Raw genomic sequence first — 23793 nt, 5'->3', positions numbered from 1 at the left:
TAACTAGTATCTCAACCACATTCCTCTATACTCAATAACATATATAATTTCTTTTTTTCACAGTGGCAATACATTTTGAATAAAAAAAACAATAACTTAAACATTCATCCATTCCTCAAAAATTGGAAAAGAGACTCTTTATTTCCAAAAACTGAATAAGGAAAACTCTAATCTTTTCCTTCTTTGTGTCACCAGATTAACCTGCCCAATATTCATTTCAATGGGAAAGTCTTCTTCGTTGACTTCTCTTTTCTCTATAGACAAGCCATCTTGCCAGAGCCCACACTGTTTTCTAAAAAATTACAATTCAAGAGGATGCCCCAAAGATTTTTAAAAATCATGTATCACCAGACAATTCTGATATAAGAGGGTAGAGTATACTTTGAGCAATTTTGCAATAGACTCTGAGCTCTATCAAGGGCTAAATCTACTAAGTCTTATTCACATAAGCACATAGGAATAAGCACATTTTTACAAGTAAAAATCAGTCATGTGACCAAGTAGGTGTTTTGACAATGGGACAGGATATTTTTTACCTGGAATGTATATTTTCATACATATAATAGGCTCTCAATTAAAATTTATGGATTAAAAATTTGGGCTAGGCTTTATCAACCAAATGGGGAGTAGCTTCTTTGTCCAGTCTCTGGTCCTGGGCAAATGAAGTCCAGATTTGGTGGGATTTGAAATACTGCCCCACTCCTAATTCTGAAACTCCTGATTCTGGTTTCTTTTCATCTATTGGGAAAGCACTCAGTTCTGAACGTTTGCAACTACATAAACATTTTTCCTTTCTCTGGGAGATACAGAGTGGGAGAATGGATGTTATGTCTGCTTTTCTTTTCACATGTTTAAGACAGAGTTTTCATTCAGAACCCCAAAGGGTATGGAAAGGGGAGAGACATTGGAGCTAAAAAGACTAGGATGTAAATTTCACTCCTTCCACATAGTGTGAACTTGGGAATCCCATATTCCTCTGTTAAAGTAATTCTATTCATCTTTGCAGTTGGCATAAGATGTAAGGAGATAAGATATTTTCTGGTACTCACAGAATGACATTTGCTCAAATAGATTAGTTTCATTCTCTTCTCTTCCTCCTGTTTCTCCATCATGTTGCTAAGTGTCCTCCATGAACTGTGAGTTATACTGACATTATATGACAGATTAGATTTGTTTAACCAATGCAGATTATTTCTTCAATCATTGTTCATTTCTATAGTATTTGGCCTTATGGAAAATGCAGTAAAAGTCCTAGTGAGTGGATATGGAAAGAAGGAAATATCTTTTGGAGGTAGAGATAATAGGTCTAAATGTTGGGGTTTGATATGTGACTTAGAGAAAAAGAAGAACCAAGAATTACACCATGATTTTTGGATTAAGCGAGAAAGTAGGTATTGGAGCCACTTGGTGAGGTGAGAAAACAGAAAGGGAAACAAAATGGAATCAAGGGTTATATTTTAGACATGCCAATTTTGAGACGCCCATTGCACAACAAAGTAAAGATTCCAAGTGGTGGTTAAATACATGCATTTTAAGTTCAATGGAAGGGAACAGGGATAAACATATAAATTTGGCAATTGCAGACATAAAAACTATCTACAAAGCCACTGGATGGAATAAGATTACACTGGAATAAATAAAAATGTAGAAAAAAAAGAAACCCTTTTATTCCAGTAGCAAACCCTGGTTATTCCAATATTTGACAGTAAAGTAATGGAAGAGGAATCAGCATAGAAGCGGATAGGCAGATCGAGAGAGGTAGAAGGAAAACAAAGAGGGCATCAGGAATTCCCAATAATAAAATATTTCAAGAAGGAAAGAATGACCAAACATGTTGATAGGATGTTGCATGTAGCAGCACAGAGCACAAGGATAACTGACAAAAACAATTTCCATTAAATTGTGGAAACAAAAAGAACACTGGGGTAAGTTGAAGAGAAAACGAGAATGTCATTGGTTACAGGATCTTTTGTCGGTGATGAGACCTCACAACATAAACACCAATTTGAGATGAAAGGATAGCCTTTTTCTAGGTTTAATAATCTTTCTCAAACTTTGCTTCCCATAAACGATGAAAAGGTTGTGTCACAGGTTATGAATGTCTGTGCCTTATATTTTCTTAAGACATTATCAAATAAATACAATAATCTGTTTTACCTTCTGCCTGATATCCATGTTTCACGATTCCAGCTTGATCTATAGAATACAAAGACTTGGCCAGCGTTTCTCACATTCTGGTCAAAAGCCTTGAACTATGACGTTCCCTCTGGTGCTGGGAAAAATCTGACCTCGCTATTGCCACTATAGAAAGAAATTGAGAAGATGTGAAGTGAAAACCAATGCTGAACGACAAGTTAGGAAGAAGAGAGCCCAATTATATTTGAGCCTTCAGATCAGAGTCTTATTTCCGCAGAAAGAGAAAAGGAGATTGAATTTACACAAATCAACAAACCTTGAGTGGTCAAGAAATTGTCTCCTAACCTCAATGGTTGTCATCTCTGTTTTTACATGTCTTTGTCTCTGATGCATGATTGGATTTTGTTTTATTACTATGAAAGAAGAGATATGGAAAAGATACGTTTGTCAGGCTATGATGGTTATTTATTTGTGTATTGAATTTTTCTTTTCAAGGAAATGAATAATTTATGGTTAAGACAGAATGTAGAGCCTCTTGGATGTTTCTAATTCAAATGTTTAATATATTTCATATGCCCAAAACACAAAAGAAACGTATACCAAATAAGACCGAGAAAAATGTTCATACCTTTTGTATGTTCAGTCTTTCCTTATTCTTGATTGGCTTGATATTTAGGAGAATCTCTTTCTACCTTTAGCGTCAGTCACTTAGGACATTTCTCATTGCTGCAAACATGTGTGACTGTCCTATCTTTAGCCGTCTGCTCATGTTGTCTTTATGCTGTAGCTTCTCCTTATCTCTTCTTCCATTAAAATGTATTGAGACTTTATGGTTTTGCACATAATTTTTGAAAATATTCCAAATATGCCTGAAAATGATATATAATCTCCAGCTGTTGGGTACAATTTGAGGATATGTAAATGCACTATATATATATATATAGTGCGTGTGTATGTATGTATATACACATACATAAATGTGTTGCTCAAATCTTCTATAGTCTAACTTTGTTTACTTTATGGATTCTTGAGGGAGGGTTATTAAAATCTTCCACTAAAATGTTGGCTTTGACAATTTCTTCTCATAGTTATATCAATTTTTAATATATATGTTTTATGACTTTATTACATGTACGGAAATTTTAAATTTTATACCTTATTTAGTTGAATGGAAGCTCTTATGAATATCCTGAGACCTTTTTTATTAGTAGTAATTTGTTTTGCTGGCAGGACAAATGTGATAGATGTTAATATAGCTGCACTAGACATTTTGGGTGACATTTGCCTGGTATACATATTTTTAAAAATCTTGTTAGATGTCCCCTGTCCTTATGTTATAAATGACTTCAGTAATCTAACCTACCTGGAGAGATTAAACTTTTACCTTGTGGTTACTAATATATTTGGATTTATTTCTATGATCTAGAATACTCCTAAATACTCCTAAAGATTGGGGTATTTCTCCTATTTTTCTTGTTTCTGAATGTATAACTTATTTGTTATTTTTCTCCTTTCTTGTTTTATTCACACCACACTAGTGTATGCGACAGATGCATCCCAAAAGCTCAGTAGGTTAACACAAAAGAAGTTTTTTGTTTGTTTTGCTTTTTAAATCACTCATGACAAGCCCCCAAAACAGATGCTCCTGGTTGGTAGACTTTCTTCCAAGTGGTGATTTGGGGATTCTGCCTCCTTATATCTTTGATTCAAGGTTATCAGAGAAAGAAAAAAAGACAAAGAGAATTGGGCATGGGAATAATTTATGAATCTGATCAGAAAGTAGTCCATCACTTCCACATTGCATTGACCAAAGTAAAGCCTAGTGGCTACACTAAGTGTGAAAGAGCCTAGAAAATGTAATTTACTTGTGTGTCTAGAAGTAATAATAAATACACTTGGTGAATATATAGCCAGTCTCAACCACACACGTCTGTCTCTCTCTCTTTTTTTTTTTTGTTAATTCCACCCCCTCCCCTTATTCTAAATTTTCTTCTTTACTCATTGGAAAATCATATACTCTATTTCAACTCTTTTACTTGTTATCCTAGTTTTTAACATACATATGTAGCTTCCCAACTCTTTAGGTGAACCAATACATCCTCCCAAACAATACAATGACTTTAGAAGTCTTCAAACCCACTTACTTTTCATACCAATCACTGCTCAGTCAGGAAAAAGGAACCACCTGGTAATTTGAACAGAAAAAGTTTAATATAAGGAATAATTCACAGGAGACTGGAGTAAAGGGAATTAAATTGTAAGTATCAAGGAAGACTGTAAAGGATAAAGGAATTGGAGACATGTAGAACAGCCACTATCCCCAGGACTGGAAATAGAGCACCCAAGGAAATGTCCCCTCCCTCCCTGACTGAAACTTTATAGGAGACAGTGTGGGGTAAGAGAAGTCACTGAGGTGCCAAACTAGCAGGACTTGGGGAAATCTGCCCTCTGGAGTGCTATTCAGAGGGAGTTACCACATCTCAGAACTCCTTGCAAGTCACTCAGAGGGCTAAAGGGTATGCTGTGCCTAGGCCGGGCTACACTTCAGAACTCGCTACAAAGTCACCCCAGGGAGAGCTTCTGAAGGCAACTCATAGGTTGCTGCCTGGTGGTAGCATGCTGTAGTGAGGTTATGGTGGTGCTGAGAGAAACAGGACACCACCAACCATCTCATGCAGAAGGAACCAGGATCTAGAGAAGCTACCTTTGTAGGAGCCAAGTGCTGAAGAAACTGCTCTGTTGATGCTGAGTGCAGGGGAAAACTGCAACCTGTAGAAACATAGCAAGTAAGGCATACCAGAAAAAGGAAAGGTCCCTTTTTTGTGTGTGTGTCCCTCCTGGCCTTTCTATTGACATGGCTTAACAGCATACCAGCTGGCAAAGCTCTTGTTCATTATCTTAGGACACACAAGAGTAAATTTGAATCAGAGAAGCAATACATCGATGACTGACACAAACCCATTCCAACTCGTATGTTATTTTTGCCCATTATTTTAATTCTCTTTAAGTCCACAAATCGAACAATTATGTTATGGTTGTATAGGTCCTTTTTTTAGTTTTCCGAATGTTTTGGTATTTTCTTAACCTGTATTTTTAGCTTTTCAGATCTTCTTGTGATAATTTTTCTTCTTCGTGAAACATGTTATTTAAAATCTGTGAGGCTCTGCATCAATATACTGTTTTTATTTATCTAAAAAACTACTTCACCTTTATTCTTCAAATACTTATTTTTGTGTTCTCCCTTTTCTTCTGAGATTCTAATTACACATATATTACCCATATATTAAACCATAGATATTGTCAAACTGGGAGTTGTTTGCAAGAGAGGTTTTTAATATTTCCCCCACCCTCAGTATCAGATTTTCCCTTTATGTACCTCATGTTAAGATCTCTCTGCCTTCTCTTGCTTCTTTCCCAGCAGTGAATTGCTGCGGCTTGTTATTCAACACTTGTTAAATTTGTGGTAGTAGTGGGTGGGGAAAGGTGAACTTTGCTATTCTGATTCAGTCTTAGTGACTGTTTCAGCATGTATCTAGGTCTGGATGATGGGGACCCTCTTGGTGATCTTGCCTCATACTTAACTGTAACTCATCTCTAATGTTCTAGGACCAGGGAAAAATCCTTTCCATATCCCAAGGGTAGAAGGTTTTCTGTTGCCCTGTCTGCAGTGGATCTTCACCTGCACCCTAAGAGAGAAAGTGTCTGTTGCCCTTTTCCAGTATCTTAAGGTATTTATTCCATGGAAAAAAATAGAAAATGAGGATCTGGGTGGGGTTCCATGCCTTCCTCTCCCTTCCCACCACCACACTGGCTACTCTTTCACTTCCCCAGGCTTGTACCATGAGCAAAGTTTTTCAGGGTGCCCCTAATCTTTCTGTTGAGTACTCAATAAAGTCTGTGATCAGCCTATGAATATGTAAATTCCTTCCTGTCTCTGTAGCATCCAGGAATTCTGTATTCTCATGCTGTCCCACGCTTGGCATTTACCAATTTATTTAAAATTTTTAACTGCACTCTTCTTACCAGGTTGAATAATATTCCAAGGCATCCAAATCAAGTAAGCAAGTCCTTGTGAAACAACCATTTCTCCTTGGAGGTACCTCTCTTTCCTTAGATGTTTGGTTATCTGATTGTGCTGCAACATCTACTTTCTGGTATCTTTGAGCAAAGTTGTGACTTTGCCATTGTCAGGTGAGTTTTATTATTATTGTACAAATGGCAACGACATTCTTTTCCAGAATTCGACATAGTAAGTGGAAGACAGAAGTTCCAACTTCAGTCTTAAAAGATAGTTTTCTTGTGCATAGAATTTCAAACTGAAATATTTTTATTTTAGTTATTTAAAGATATTATTCTATTGCTTATAGTTTCTAAGGTTATTGCTGAGAGGCTTGCTGTTAGTATAATTCTTATTATTTAAGGTGATCTTTCTTTTCCCTTTGATTGGTCCTTACAGTCTGATTTATGTCCCCCAAATTATGTTGCAATCCTAAGTCCCAAGATGAAGGTAGGACCTTTAAGAGGTAGTCTAGATCATGAGGGTGAAGCCTTATGGAATTAGTAACAAGGACTGACGGAGCTTCTTTGCCTTTTTCCACAATGTGAGGACATGACAAGAAGGAACTTTTTATGAACCAGGAAGCAGGCCCTCACCAGACACCAAATCTGGACCATGGTCTTGGATTTCCCACCCTCAATAACTGTGAAAAGTAAACGTTTGTTGTCTATAGGCCACTCACTTTATGGTGTTTTGGTTATAACCACCTGAATGGACTAAGATACCTCATAACCTTTTGCATTCTATAATTTTATTATCTGTCTGCTTATGAATTAAATTTCATTTATCCTATGTGAGATATGTTGGGATTCCAGAATAATGTGTGTTTGAAAAATTCCCATCCGTTATCTTTTTAAAATAAATATTATATGTTGCCTATTGTCTTTGCCTTGTAACTTATCTTTTATAATTTTTTTTTTGTTTGTTTTCATGTGTTTTCAGGGATTTTCATGTGTCTGTGGGGATTTCAGTAGATTTAACTTTTAGTTAAGTATTTTCTCTTTTGTTGCATCAGTTACTTGGTTGTTTAACCTATCCTACTAACTTGATACATACAGACAGATAGAATTATAGATATATAGGTGGTACTTGTACAGCCTGGGTTGAAATTTCATTCCTCTTTGGTATAAGTTTGCATGTGTCAGCCAATCCAGTCACCTGGGGGCCCTACCAACCCAGAATAAACTTAAACTAAATTTCCAGCTTCTAGTTTTAGGGGCCATTCAGAAAATGTGAATTCTAGCTCCAAGCTTGCTTGAAGGTAGGTTTGTAGCTGAGAATCCTTTTCTTGTTTCTTCTACTTTACTCAAAATCAAATAAAAACACAAACATCCCAGTATTCCCTGAGGTATAGCTTTTTTTCTGATTTTCATGGTGAGTGTGTTTTTCTGTAGGAAACCTACTTTATGCCAGTTATTTTTTTAAGGCAATCTTGCACCTTACTCGGCTCCAGGCTTGCGTGCCCTTCACTTTTCATTACTCAAGGCCTCCTCAAGCATCATGGCACTAGGTCATCATTGATCACACAATAATGTCCACTTCAGCTTCAATGTCTTTTGTGTACTGATACTTCCCTTGTTTTATGCTGTCATGGTATTCCCTTACTTTATCCCTAGTTCATCCATGTATCAAACAAATTTTTTAAAAATATTTATTTGGTGCTGAACTGAGAATGATTTCTCTAAACCTCTAGTTCCCCAAGACCAGTAAAAGAAGCCTTCTCCTTGCTGACTCAAAAAATTTTATTTATTGTTTCAGGGCCAGTTCAAATGCTACCTCTTTTATGAATTTCACTCTGTCACCTCTGGTCAGAATTAGTTTTTCCTCAATCTGCCAAATGGTATATTTCTCCTAATTGTATCATTTGTAGTTTTTTGCCTTATAGTAAAATCTGTGGTTGATACGTCAATATCCCCCTCTAAACAGACTGATCTTAAATTCAGGAAACTGTGTTTCATCATCTTTCTTTTGACCAAGGGAATACCACACAATAAGTGGTTGATAAGTCTCAAATAAGTAAATGAATTAGTGACGAAAATTGATTTTAAAACTTTTATAGGTTTGGTATTAGCAGGTGAAACTCAAGGGATATTGAGCATCTAGTATACATGATGCATGTCGCCATGTGATAAGTAAATTGAAATGAGGTACAAACCCCCTAATAATAGAAATTACCCTTTTATTCTCCAAGATGATGTATGTGGAGTGGGGACATATAGGATGTCCTTGTATAAGAAGAGGGTATAGAAAATATGGCTGTGATCAATGAAGCATGCATAATGGATTATAGAAGAAACAAGGATTCTGGGGGGTCATCTCTTCATTATTGAGATTTATATAATCACACATATGATAATGTGTGCCAGGCATACCATTTCACCACACATTATTGACATAAGACTGGACTAGAAGATTTAAAGGTCATTCTTGTGTGTGCATATATGTGGGTTTGTGATTTCATAGGCCAATAAGTACTGTTACATTACTCTTATCTCAGCAATTAGAAAAAAATTCATAATAGAGAAAAGATAATTTTTGACTTATAAGAGCTATATAGGAAATATATTTAATACATAGTGCATTATTAACAATGTGTATTAACATTGATCACATAGAGGCTAAACAGTACACTTACATATTATGAGGGTAGTGGGTAGTGAATCCAGACATAGGCAGCAAAAATGTCCTCAATTATATTTTGCCTTTTACACACATTTCAATAATTTATTTCTAGAATTTCAAATATGTTCTTGCTTGTTATCTTCTTATTCACTGCTGAACAAACACTTGACTGGCGTAAGCCCAGTGATTTTCTTGTTGATTTACCACTTTTGGCACTCAGAGTAATTTCTGTCTATGTCTCAACTATATTAGGTTTATGAGACCTACACTTCTTGTATCAGCATTTTCATCTTCCATTTGTTTTTATAAAATAATGAAGACAGAAGGCAATAAAATATTCAAAACATACAGCATTGCTATACAAATATCCTGCCAAAAGTGTACTTCTGTTTGGCAGTCAGAAACTCTATGTGTTACCTGAACATTTCAGCTTATCAGCTATGTATGAAAGTACAAATTTACCATTTAAAACTTAGTTTGAGCTGTTGATGTTATAATGTACAATTGAATAGATGGTATGAACACAGGATGAATAAAAGTCAAAGACAATCTCTAGCTAAAACAATGTGCCTTAAGTCGTTTCTTTGACTTGTGCATGAAGCAAAGACTGAGCATCATATTTCTGGAACTACTAGTTTCTCTTTAGGAATACATCACATCTAAAGATTCTGTGGGCGTCTGGGGAGGAAAGTACTCAAAACTTCATGTCATGATTGACAAAATAATAATATTAGTTATAATAATGTATCAATAACATTGATACATGTGTTCATTTTATTATTTTTGTATATTTTACTATACTTATTTATTTATTATTTGTCTCAATTTTTAGGGGAGTATATTGGAAATTTCCCATTTAAAAACATTGCAGCATTGCAAAATAGTAAGATTCTCCTCTTTACTTACAAAAGAAGTTTCTTCCCATTCTGTCTCAAGGATTTCTACCTAGGTAATGATTTCAGTTCATATATGTGTCCTTCTAAGCTTTTCTTTTCTTCCTGTGATCCCTTAGGTTTTCCAACTCTCAGGCTTTCACTGAATGAACCCAAGTCAACATGACATTTTTGCATGGTAATTTTCTACCTTTATTTCTAATTACCAAGTATTGAGGAATTTTTGTTATCAATAAGCAATAGCAAAATTAAAAAAAATTACAAGTAGGCTTATTTGTGGATGTGAGGAGACTCCTGGTTCCTTGATTTTCTAACAAATAAGTGACTACTGGACACCAGCAGTCAGAGAAACAGATGACTCTGGTCAGGTTTATTCTTTGCCCTTTTTGCCCTGGCCTTTTTGCCCTGGCCTTATAACATGGTGAGGACTCTGTGACATAGCATGTATTTGTACGTATGGATACATTTATTTTTAGCCACTGCTCTACGTAAATTATGTATAGGAAATATGTGATCACCTGAAGAGATCCTTGGACTATAAATAAAAGTAGTTGGGTTGTGGTTCCTGTTCTGTCATTAAACTGGTATGATATTTGGGCAAGTTAAATTCTATCTTTGAATCTTAGTTTCTCATCAGTAAAATAAGTATATAAGACTAAATCAGTGGTTTTTGATCTTGGAAGCATATTAGAATCCAGAGAGCTTAAAAATGTGAACACCTCTACAATTATCTCCATCCGATTTTTAATTTAAAAATTGGAAACATCTGAGGTTTACTCCACTAGATATTCTGATTTCATTTGAGTATGGTGGGTGTGGTCACCAATACTTTGGAAAAGCTCCCTTGATGATTCTAATATGCAGTCAATGCTGAGAACTGCTGGACAATATGATCCCTAAGTCTTGTTCAGAAAGACAATGTAAGATAAATGTTTAAGAGAATAAACACTGGAATCACACTGAGGTAGGTTTGAATCCTAGCTCTCCCACCTCCAGGTTACCTAAGCGTGGGCAAGTTTTAACTTCTTGAAGTCTCAGTTTCCTCATCTGTACAGTAAAGTTAATACTTTACTCAATGCATTGTTGTGAAGATTGAATACAATAATGGATATAAAGAAAATAGATCAGGACTTTGCCGATGTTAGGCATTCAATAAATGATGATGCCAAAGACGATTCTTACTATGATGAAGCTAATACAAAAATAAAAAAATCCCTGAGCATGGTTTTGGTCCAAGATTAGAAAGTAAAATAACAGAACAAAATAAAGAACCCGAAACAGCTGTCTGCATATCTTAAAACCCAGTCTGTCCCATGTGTGCTTTCTGAATCACCAGCAACTATGCAGTAAATGGTGCTAGACCAAATGATTACCAAAAAGGAAAGAATAACAATAACAACAATGAAATTAAATTCCTATCTTCCGTGTTCATAAAAGTAGGTTTCAGAGATGAAAGACATAAATATGACAAAGCAACACTCAAAAAAAAAAACTTGAAAAAATAGGAACATATTGTTATGGCATTAGGACAGGAAGGAATCTATAAACATAGATAAATTATAAAGGCCAAATTATAAGGGAAGGAATAAAAATACTGACTGCTGTAAAAGTCAACACTTCTATATTCCAAAAATATTACATAGCTAGAAGATAAGATGTTTACAATAGATAAGCAACAAAGATATAATAATCAGAATAAAAATCTACAAATCAAGAAAACAAAATAAATAATTTTAAAAATGGGCAAAGTTTAGGGATTCTTGGCCCATAAAAGTAGAAATAAGCAAATAGAAAGAGGTACAACCTTGCTATTTATTAGAGGATTGCAAATTAAAACAGAATGAGGTACAAATTCACATTCATTATATAGACAAATTTTAAAAATATACCAATTCTGGATATGATTATGTCTACCTGTAGTCCCAGCTACCTGGGAGGCTAAGGCGTGAGGATCCCTTGAATCCAGAGTTTGAGAGTGCAGCGAGGTACGACGGCACCTCTGCACTCCTGCCTGGGCAACAGAGCGAGACCTAGTCTCTTCAAACAAACGAACAAGCAGACAAACAAAAAAACAGAAACTAACAATTCTATAAGCTGCAAATTGGAGATTTAAATTGCTACGACAACTTTATGAGAAACCCTAGCTTTTGTCTATAAGGGGACAAGATCAAGAATGATCCCAACAGTTTCTGAATAGACAAAAACTGGTACTAACTTCAATGTCATCAACAGGAGTACTGATAAATGAATTGTGAGAACAATGCACAATAATGCTAATCAAGAATAAAAATTAATGGATGTGGGTGAATTTTACAAATAATATTTTTAACAGAAAACATCATTCAGAAAGATATACATAGTATGTTACCAAAAATACTTTACATAGTCCATTAATAACTTATAAATTGTGGTCAAAAGAATACACACCAACTTCAGCTTAGTGGATAGCTGGAGAGAGAGGGAAAAAGGGATAGGTGAAGGTACACAGAAGGAATTTCAATTTCATATTCTACTTTTTTTAAAGGCTCGAAGGACATGTAAAATATGAAGATGTGCTAATCTGGGATTGTGATCACAGGATTTTCAACTGTGTGTGTGTGTATTTTTGTGTGTGTGTGTGTGTGTGTGTGTGTATATGTTTGTTCTTTCGCCTTGCTGTCTTCATCTGCTATTGCTCAAAATCTTTGTATTGCTATTTTTTTTAAATGTGATTGTTGTTTGCTCACAGTGCCATAGACCCTGTGCTAAAACCTTTGTGTGTACCTTCTCATTTAGTCATCATGAGGAACTATCATTATCCCTTTAGACAAATGAAGAAAACAAAGCTCAGGGAAGTGATCACAGTGCTGTGACTGGTAGGTTGGCAGTAGGGCCCCGGAGCTCACATTATTAATCACCACATGTTGGAAAAGCTTGGAACTACCTGAATGTGCAACCCAAATGTTTATCCTGTGAGCTCCCCTTCGTTTCTCAGTGGTGAGAAAAATGGAATAAATACTGTGAATGAGATGCACATGAGGGTCTCATAGGAAGACTTAGACTTTATCCTCAAGAGTAGAGAGAACAATGAAGCACAAAGGGCTTGAGACTTTCCAGGCAAGCTCCTGTCCTATTTTCCTTTACTCTTTATATCCCATGAATCCTACAAATATCCTACACTCTCTTTTCCAATTCCTCGCCTTCTTTCTCTCCATAAGAAGGTTTTCTTCACATATAGTAAAGGTTATGTTACAAGTGTTTGCAGAAGGACAAGGAAACCGCTGTAGACTAAATCATGAAATTCTGTGTCTCATCTCAATGAGGTTGCACCATTAACAGTTCAATCCATTAATCTGAGAAATATCATTTCTCCAGAAATGAAGATAAAATATAAGCAAGTAAGTACCAAGAAAACTCACTTTCTATCCCTGGTATAAGAAGTGCAGGTCATGTATATGAGAAATATGATTAATTTTACTTTCTATTTCCAGTGACCACATTGTTCGTTTCAGTTCTAAGTCAACAGATATTTGACTTTTGGATTTCAGGAACTCAGTAGTAATTGGCATTTTGGTCTGGTAAGTTAGGAAATGTTTAACTACTTTGAATGATAGACATTTAAACTACCCAAACTGACATGTTCTAAAGAATAATCTCAGCTGGGCACGGTGGCTCACGCCTTTAATCCCAATGCTTCAGGAGGCCAAGGCAGGTGGATCACGAGGTCAGGTGTTCAAGACCAGCCTGGCCAATATGGTGAAACCCCTTCTCTACTAAAAATACAAAATTTAGCTGGGTGTGGTAGCACGCGCCTGTAGTCCCAGCTGCTCGGGAGGCTGAGGCAGGAGAATCACTTGAACCCGGGAGGCAGAAGTTGCAGTGAGCCGAGATCACATCATTACACTCCAACCTGGGGGACAGAGTGAGATTCCATCTTAAACAAACAAACAAACAAACAAACAAAAGAATAATCTCAACTCCCTCCTTAGATTATACAAGTACCAGGTGTGAGATTAAAGAAAAGAAAGAGAAAAGGTTGGAACTTGAGTTTCTTCTTCATTAACTGAGGCCCAAGGGACATTTTATGTCTTTTTCTTGGAAACTGAAGCTTCTGCTCAGCCTCATGTTTCCCTAAGCCTCAATTTACAGTGGGGCCTTCCACAGTGGTGCATTCCTGGCTGCTCTTCACCCTCCTATCCACTGTTCACCTGGGGATGGGCAGACACTTACATGAACCATGGGCTTGGAAACAGAAACCTGGCTCAGAAAATACCTGATTTCTTTCTTTCTTTTTTTTTTTTTTTACCTTTTATTTTCAGTTTGGTGTACAAATACAGGTTTGTAACATAGATAGATTTGTGTCATGGGGATTTGTTGTGCGGATTATTTTATCACCCAGGTATTAAGCCTGCTACCCATTAGTTATTTTTCCTGATTTCAAAACGTACCCAGTTCAACCTTTCCTGTCTCTGTGTTTCAGAGCCAGCCTGTCCAGAAGACACAGGGACATTAGTTTTGCCAGCCTGTCCAGAAGACACACAGACGCTAGTTTGGGAGGACCTACTTGTGTTAGAGAGGCCTGCCATTTTTCCAGGATTGTCTGTGATGATATGTGAAGTCTGTCTAATTCAGTATGGGACTTTTAGCAATCAGAAACTATACTCTACAACCAGCTTTATCAGTAGTAAAGGCTGATACTTTCATCTCCATTTGTTTGTTTCTATTTTTTAAAATTTTCCAATTGGCTTGAAACTCAAGAGGAGAAGAAAGGGAGTAATTTACTGACCTCCCCCACCCCTTTTTGACATGTAATATAATGTGAGAGACAAATAAGAAGGGACAAAAAGAAAAAGAGCGACAGTGAAAATTCTGCAGTACAGTCCTTCACTCAGCTCTGGAAGGAAGCCAAAAAGGAAAAGTTAAGGTAAAAAAAAAATCTATGTTATTTTAAAACAGCTTATTGAAGGAAATAATAGTAACAGGAAAAATCAATAAAGTGCACAATGCAGAATAAAAAGCAATGAAGTCTGGGGTAAAGGCAAACACTATTGTATTCAACAGAAGGAATCATGGGACTAATAACAATTATGTACTTTTTAGTACATGAACAAATAAAACGTTTCCAATTGAAGCCACTGATCCCAATACCTTGGAGTGCTTGAGAATCATAAAAAGCATTCAGAATCTTTTTAAAAAGTCAATTCAATGCTTACAGTATATTATCAATATCAGTAAAGTGATATTTGCTGGAAAGTCACCCCAGAATTATAATGTCAGTTATGTCTTAGAAAGCATGTAAGCAGTGTCCTCTCAGGAGCATTTCTGAAAGAATAATTTTTCTTTTTTAATTACTGGAGAGTCAGAGCAGGACATTGGATGGAGCTCTTTTTACTCCCCACCTAATCCTAGGGCCAAAAAGGGAAGAATGTTATTGAACTTCATCAACAATATCAACATGGTAGAAAAATACAAAGCAACTCTATGTGTACAGAATAAATCTTAGCTTATTCCTCCTACATCTAACCTGTAGTCCCCAAAGACCAGGATCTGGGAAGGCCAATGAGAAGAAACCTTATTTGTTTATTTATTTTTTGAGACAGTTTCGCTCTTGTTGCTGAGGCTGGAGTGCCATGGCACAATCTCGGCTCACACAACCTCCACCTCCCAGGTTCAAGCGATTCTCCTGCCTCAGCCTCCTGAGTAGCTGGGATTACAGGCGTGGGCCACCACACCTAGCTAATTTTTTTTAGTGAGACGCGATTTCTCCATGTTGGTCAGGCTAGTCTCGAACTCCTGACCTCAGGTGATTCACCCACCTCGGTCTCCCAAAGTGCTGGGATTTAGGCGTGAGCCACCGCACCCGGCTGAGCCCTAATATGTTTATGTTGCTTTTTGCTGACCAATTCTGCCTACACCTACTTCTTTTTTAAACTCCTTGTGAAAACTGTACATCTCCTGGGAACATGGCCCCCCACTATACATTTTTCTCTCCAATCTGTTTATCCTTATCACTTAATTGGCCTGAATCCCCTGATTGGGATTAGGTCTCGCTTCCTATTTGTTTGTGTGGCAGCAGTTTGTTTGCACTGTCTTTACTCAGACAAGACAAACCTTTAATGCAAGCAGGAACTTGTCCTGCCTTGGTTTGCTAGGTTGGATTGTACCTCACTCCATCTGACCCTTACAAAAATGCATTGTAATAAAGGGATTTGAAAATTTGTCATTTGCCAATGTGTAGGAATCAAGGTCCAGAGGGAAAAACTGGTTTATGAAATGATTGCCATTTTGTGAATATTATAAAAGACCATAGTATTTTATTGAAGGCAACAGCGCCTGGTAGCAGCAGAACATCAGGAAGGAGCAAGGAGATACCAGGAGGAGGGGAGAGTGCCCTCAGAATTTTCTCTGCTTCATGTTTCCTGTGCCTAAAAGGATCCTTTTATTTATTTTTTTATCCCTGATGGATTCTTACTCATTCTCCAAGGCTCAGCTTTAACATCATCTCCTCTGTGGAGTTATTTTGTATGGACTCTTCCTCCTCTGCATTTCTTCTTTTTTCCCACCTCAGAAGAGGTCATGCCTTCATCCTCTAGCCTACAGTAGTCACATGCACACCTCCCCCTGCTGGGAGCCTTGGAAGCAGAGATCATGCTTTATTTCTCTCTACTTTCCAAGATTATTGGGAATCCAGTAGATAGGTAATCCAGGCAGGAATGAACAAACTGATGAACGAGTAAGTGAATGAAAAACACTAGCAACATTTTGCCTTGGGTCGTCTGTGCACACACTGTCATCTAATTAAATGGTGCAGCAGGTAATTCTTGCTAAATGATTTGCAGAAACTAGCCTTGGCAACTTTCTTCTTGCCCATCAAAACCTTGGAAATCACTTTATTCCTCTCTCTCACTTTCATCTCCTCTTGTTGATTCCATGCCTGAAATATTTCTCACCTCATTCCATTTCCCCTATACCAAGGTTTTCCATGCTCCCTCCTCATCCCTCTTCTTAGCATTCTACTTGGCAGCATGGTTGTACCTGTTCATGATTCATTTCAGTTCCTTCTACCACCACCCTTCAAACAGCAGTTTTATACCAAGAGTAAAATGGATGTGTTTACAGAGATAACTTTAGAATGCACTTGCTAACTGTTAGAGGCACATGATATATCACTATACGTTAAAATTTTCCGAGATGTTAGGGATGTTAATAAAATAAATTGGAAAGAGATGTGCATGCAGGGCCCTTATCGTTCAAGATAACATCAGAAGCTCAAAAGCAGACTCCCCTGTGTAACTGAGGGGAACGTTTTACAAGATTAAAATGTTCTAAGCACTGTCGGCTCTGACAATGGCATTAAACAATTTTTCACAAGGGGTGGAAATAAAACGAGATCTAATAAGAAAGATCCTTATGTGGCTGCATGATGAGAAGATGAAACACGCAAGTATTGCAGGAAGGATGGCCCTGACACGCAGGGGTGCCACGCGATTCACAAAATCCTGCATGGGTGTAAGTTTCTGCCTGACACTTTAATAACAAAAATATCTCTTTTTAACTGGTGTTAGCTTATTTTTCCCTCTGGCCTTTGTGTTTCTATTTCTTGCTGAAAGCAAATAACCCATTATCAACTCCTGATAATATGTGGTGGTTTTAACTTCAGCTCCTGAAGCTGAGTCTTGGGAACTGGTGAATAAGACATTTTTCTTCACGTTCTCTTGTGAAAACATTCCTGGTATTTCTCTTATTTCCTGTGCCTTAGAGAACTCAGTAGGGTGCTGAATTTCAGTAGAGATACAAATGTACTTGCAAACTTGGCATTGATTCATCCTGATCTTTCCTGCAAGGGAAAAATAGAGATTGTTTTTGCTGTACAGACTTCCCTAGAAGAGTTTGACTTCTAACACCTCTGATGGGTAGTCTAATTGGATTTAGAAGATTGTATGAATCTCTTTTGGAAACAATGAAAGGCACACAGAAGCCTAAGGGCAGTCACCATTTATTTATTTATAACATAGTTTATTTCAAAAAAATGTTAAGCCAATGCCTGCTCCTGAGTCTACATCAATACTTTTGACACATAACAAAACAATATAAGTCACAAATTTAATACATTCTCACCAAGTTTTCCTATTGATAAATTCAGTGGTCTCATGCCTTCTTTCAAATTAAACAACTTAGTTTAGTCTCTTCTGTTTACATGTATGATAATCTGCCTTGAGAATGCACCTGGTCCTTTAAATATCAATTTATATTTTTCCTGAAATAGAGGACACCTAATAATTATCTGGAATGAAATAGTGGATTGAATGGAAACTCTGCTCTCCACATCTTTGATAATTATACCATGGACTCCTCATAAAGAAACCTCCAAATGTCAAAGCATAGAAGAAAGAATGAGAACTTTCTTCAGTCCCTCATCTGTAATAAAGGAATATTATGGAATGCACAGAGAGAACGTCTGAATACAGCATTGGAAAGTGAAGAATTTGAATAGTATAGAGTAGATGACAGATGAGCATCTTTTTAAATTAACTGAATTAACCAAACTTAGTACAGTATTAATAGCACTTTATGAGAAATAATTAAATATAGCAAAAATTGTGGTATTCCAATGAACTTTTCTAAAAGACATATAAATGGAAAGCCTGAGTGTGAATATGCATGCATGATAACTTGGAGAAAATGCCAAAGTTTGAGTTTTCCAATTCTTGAGGTTGTTCTATTAACAATATTCATCAAAATATTGGTTTCACTCAAAGGAATTCAGACTGTGGCTTCAGAAGGAAACATTTCACCAGATATATATGCAACCAGTGGAAAGAAGAAAATATATTACTTCTCTTTCAATAACACAACATCTCTATTTCACCCTTCTACCTGGAGGGTACAGATAGAGTCCAGAGGAAAATTATCTATTTCTGAATTTTTAGGAATGGTATTATCTAATTGTGAGCTACCTGGGGCTGGTGCTAGGGAGCACAGCGCCCACCTGCGGGCATGCGTGATTTGCCACTGCTCTGTGTGGGTGAATTTAATCAACACCTTTTACCTTCTCCCCAGAGACACCATCCCACTAAAATGCATGGGATTGGGGAAGGGATGGTGGAGAAGGGTGGGAGAAGGGGTTCTGGATGTACACAAATCATTTGGAAAGGCAAACTATCTCTGTTTTGGCAAATAAAATTTTATGGACAGCTATGCCCATTTGTTTACATATTGTCTGTGGCTGCTTTCACACAACAGAGTTGCATAGTTTTGACAGACAGTAGATTGCAGGAAAAAAACAAAGACATTCAATATGTGTCCCTTTACAGACAAAGTTTGCCAACCTCTGCTTTAGACTCATAGATTTACCTACAAGCCCATCTGGAGATTTTCAGAGATCCATTCAGCTAACCCTCCAGAATATCAGTGATGTTTCCTTTACATTTGTGATTGTACCTTCCTGCGTTTTCTAAAACTGAAGGGAATATTTATTATTTTCAGTGTTATCAGAAGACACTAGAGTCTACATTTGTTAACTTATTTATATAAACAGGTGAAAAATCAGAGAGGACCACAGGAAACTTGTATTTTAAATAGCTTCCAATCACTGAGCCATAGAGAGTGATACCATGATCCAGGCCAAATAGTGAGTACTACCCCGTAACAACCTCACCCCTAAACCGGGAGGTTTGAATCCAGGAGCCATAGCCCCAGAGGCATTCTACTGCTGCCACTGCTGATAAACCCAGGTGTCACACCAAGAAGGATCACTTCCCAGACAGACAACAAAGACTTTGGTGGTACCTACTTGCAGAGGTTGGCAAAAGATACCACATGGGCCAGGTGTTCACAGCCTATCTCCTCCTCCATAAACAATGCAGGATGTTTTATGCTCACAGCAGAGTAATGACGCTAAGAGACTGAATGATTAAATGCCAGACTGCCAGCCAGAGTACATTTGTTTTCTGCTTGAAAAAGCCACTTTCATTTTGTATGACAGCTTTCTTAACTGCAACATAGCTCAGAAAATGACAGAGAGCGAATGAGAATAAGTGATTGTAAACTGGCAAACAACTATTTGCTACTATTTGAACTACCATTAAACTGTTCACTCAATTTCTACTCAGAAGCCATCAGTCAGCTGTGGAACCAGAATGTAAGCATTATTTATTTGGTGGCATTACAATGTCATCTAATCTTGGAGAAAATCATTTAGACAAAAATCAGAGTATCCAAAAATTGCCTTGACATTCAGTGGCAAAATACAATGCTTAACCATAGCTTCTTGCATTTCTGTATTCTTTCTCTCATTATTATTACTGAGATACTTGAATTCTATTCTTATTCCAATATCATGCCTTCAATAGTATCATTTTTCTCACTAGCTGCCTACGCAGGCCAGGAATTGTTAACACAGAGCAAAGCTAAAGTTTTGTAAAATGTTCATGGGCTACTCCTGGCTCCTACTTAGTATCATTCATTTCCTTTGGGAATATGCCCTTTCCTTTGGGAATATTCATTTCCTTTGGGAATATGCCCTTTATGTTTCCTAAGACAGCCTTGTTCACCATTGAAGAACTAGAAAATGCAAAAATAGTGAGGTCAGCTACTAGGTTCTCTGCCTATTTTATTTAAACCACTTAATCTTAATGAGGTAGGTAATCTGCCCCTGTTATAGACAAAAAAGTTGAGGCTTATGTAGGTTAAGGGATTTGCCAAAAAGTTGGAGTTAGGCATCAAGTCTGACTGACTCTAAGTTCATCTTACCAAGTTGCTTCTACAAGGAGGCTAGAGGTATTGCCTGCACATATACACCATGGAATACTATGCAGTCATAAAAAAGGATGAGTTTGTGTCCTTTGTAGGGACATGGATGCAGCTGGAAACCATTATTCTTAGCAAACTATCACAAGAACAGAAAACCAAACACCGCATGTTCTCACTCATAGGTGGGAACTGAACAATGAGATCACTTGGACTCGGGAAGGGGAACATCACACACCGGGGCCTATTATGGGGAGGGAGGAGGGGGGAGGGATTGCACTGGGAGTTATACCTGATGTAAATGACGAGTAGTTGGGTGCTGACGAGTTGATGGGTGCAGCACAGCAACATGGCACAAGTATACATATGTAACAAACCTGCACGTTATGCACATGTACCCTAGAACTTAAAGTATAATAATAATAAAAAAAAGTAAAGAAATTTAAATACTCCAAAGGATTCGATATTTATTGTGTATATAGATATGAATTTGAGGTAATGAAATAAATCATTTTTAGGCAAATGTCAGAGTTAGAGTTCCATATGAGAGTTAATTCTTCATATGTGAATACTGGAAGATTATGTCCTTAGTCTAATGATATTGACCACATTGAAATCATGTTTTAGAACATTTTCTAAGACTCCCTTCATACATGGAGTCACAGGATTTTTGCTTTTGTTTTTGTCATTTGTTTGCACATTTGTCTGCTTATTTTTAGAGTTAGCTATTTTTTTTTTCTTAGCCTTTTATTCTCTCAAAGTGAATTGGTGTTTGATAACAGCTGAATTAATTTGGAGTCAAGTTTAGTGTTAGTGAATAGATCAAATTATTTAATATCACTTTGTGACTAAAAAGAATTGATCATATGGTGAATGGATATAAGTTAGTGCACCTCATAAAATGAAACATTTGAGTATTTATAACACTGTCGTAATGGATTCCCAAGGGTGTTAATTAGACAAAAAATAAACTTTCTGCAGGATATTTTGGCCATATGTATCAGGAATTTTACATTTTATACATGTTTTAGCACAACATTTCCATTTATAGAAACTTATGTTAAAGAAATAAACAAAGATGTATGCTAAGATTTTTTTTAGGATATTCATCAGTACATTATTTGAAAAGGTAAAAATAAAAATCAATATATCTAACATGAGAAATTAGTAAATTATTATACAACTATATAATAAAATATTATGCCTTCATTTAAAACAATGTTATAATATGTAATGGTTCAATACATATACATAATATATTAAAATATTTTTTAAATTGAGTACAATATACTTCTATTTTCTATATCAATATTCTTTATGCATAAATACTATTATTTAATATGTGAAGAGAAGTATGTATGCCAAAAGGAAAAAATGATGTGTATGTGCATTTTCTCTCCAAATTTTCTATAGCACGTGTGTTAATTTTATAATGCAAATATTTTAAAACCTATTTTAAAAACTTGATTTGGTCTATAGACATACTTTATAAATTTTACAGTGGTAGATTAACCACTTGCTTTAAATAATAGAAATTCATCATAGCGGCTTTCAAAAATATAACCTTCATAGACTGGAAGAAAATATTTGCAAAAGATACTTTTGATTAAAGACTATTACTCAACACACAAGAAGAACCCTTAAAACTCTACACTAAGAAAATAAACAACCTGTTGGAAAAAATGGTCAAACGATCTGAATAGACACCTCACCAGAGAAGATATACAGATGGCAAATAAGCATATAGAAAGATGTTCAACATCTCATATCATTAGGGAATTGCAAATTAAAACAATGACAGAAATCTAAAACACTAACAACACCAAATGCTAGTGAAGATATGGAGCAACAGGAACTCTCATTGATAGCTGGTGGCAATGCAGAATGATACAGCATTTGCAAGACATTTTGGAAGCATTTAGAATGCAGTTTAGCAGTTTGTTACAAAACTGAACTTTGTCCTACTATTCAATACAGCAATTGCTCTCCTTGATAGTTACATAAGTGAATTGAAAACTATGTCCACACAAAAACCTACACATGAATGTTTATACTGTGCTGGCTTTATTCATAATTGTCAAAAGTTGGAAGCAAACAAGATGTCCTTCAGTAAGTTAATAAATAAACAAATTGTGATACATCCAGACAATGAAATATTATTCAGCACTAAAAAGAAATGAGCTATTAAGCCATGAAAGGCCATGAAAAAAACTGACATGCATGTTACTAAATGAAAGAAGTCAATCTTGAAAGGCTATATACTATTAAATTTATAATTCCAGCTGTATGACACTCTAAAAAAGTCAAAACTTTGGAGATAGTAGAAAAGACCACTGGTTTCCAGGTGTTAAAAGAGCAGGAGGGATGAATAGGCAGAGCACAGAGAACTTTTAGGCCAGTGAAAATGTTCTGTATGACATTGTAATGGGGCTAAATGAACTATGTTAGCAGTGGAAGTTATCAGAGTCATATGGCATCAAAATATGTTACCAGCTGCGAATCCGTATGGGTCTGTGGCAACCTCAATTCTTGCCACTTCAGAAGAAAGAATTTGAGGGGATTAAGGTAGAGGAGAGACCGAGGCAAGTTTTAGAGCAGGAGCGAAAGTTTATTAAAAAGCTTTTGAGCAGGAACAGAAGGAAGGAAAGTACACTTGGAAGAGGGCCAAGCAGGTGACTTGAAAGACAAGTGTGTGGTTTGACCTTTTGACTTGGGGTTTTATGTGTTGGCATAATTCCAGGGTTTTACATCCCTTCTCCCCTCATTCTTCCCTGGAGTGCGCTGTCTGTAAGCATAGTGGGCTGCCAGCACTTTGCAGTGGCTGCATGCAGTGTGTTTACTGGAGTTGTACACACACTCATTTGAGGTGTTCTTCCTTTATCAGCTGAATGCCCCCAGAAGGTCATATACCAGTTAAACTCTGCCATTTTGCCTCTTAGTGTGCATGTGTGAGCCCACTCACCCCACTCCTGAGATAGCTTATCGGGAAGCTTCAGGTGTTTCTGTTTACTGGGAAACGGCCGTTCCCTGGCAGCAGCTGTGACCAATTATTATTTTAGAGAAACAACTACCAACTGCCTGACCATCACCTGATGGTCACCTGACATTCCTGGTATGTGTGGGGTGGGAGGGTGGAGGAGCCCTCTTCTGCTCTGCTGATGTCTGACAGTTACCTCCTGTAACAATTATACATTTATCAGGCCCATAGATTATACAATACTAGCAGTAAAACCCTTATTAAACCCTTATGTAAACTATAGTGTTTGGTTGATGATGTGTCAATGTAGGTTAATCACTTATAACAAATGTACCACTGTGGTTTGGGATGTCGATAGTGAGGGCAGCTATATATGTGTG

The sequence above is a fragment of the Macaca nemestrina genome, chromosome 19, assembly GCF_043159975.1.
Source record: "Macaca nemestrina isolate mMacNem1 chromosome 19, mMacNem.hap1, whole genome shotgun sequence".
NCBI classification, from domain to species: Eukaryota; Metazoa; Chordata; class Mammalia; order Primates; family Cercopithecidae; genus Macaca; species Macaca nemestrina.
Note: the sequence above shows the minus strand (reverse complement) of the source record.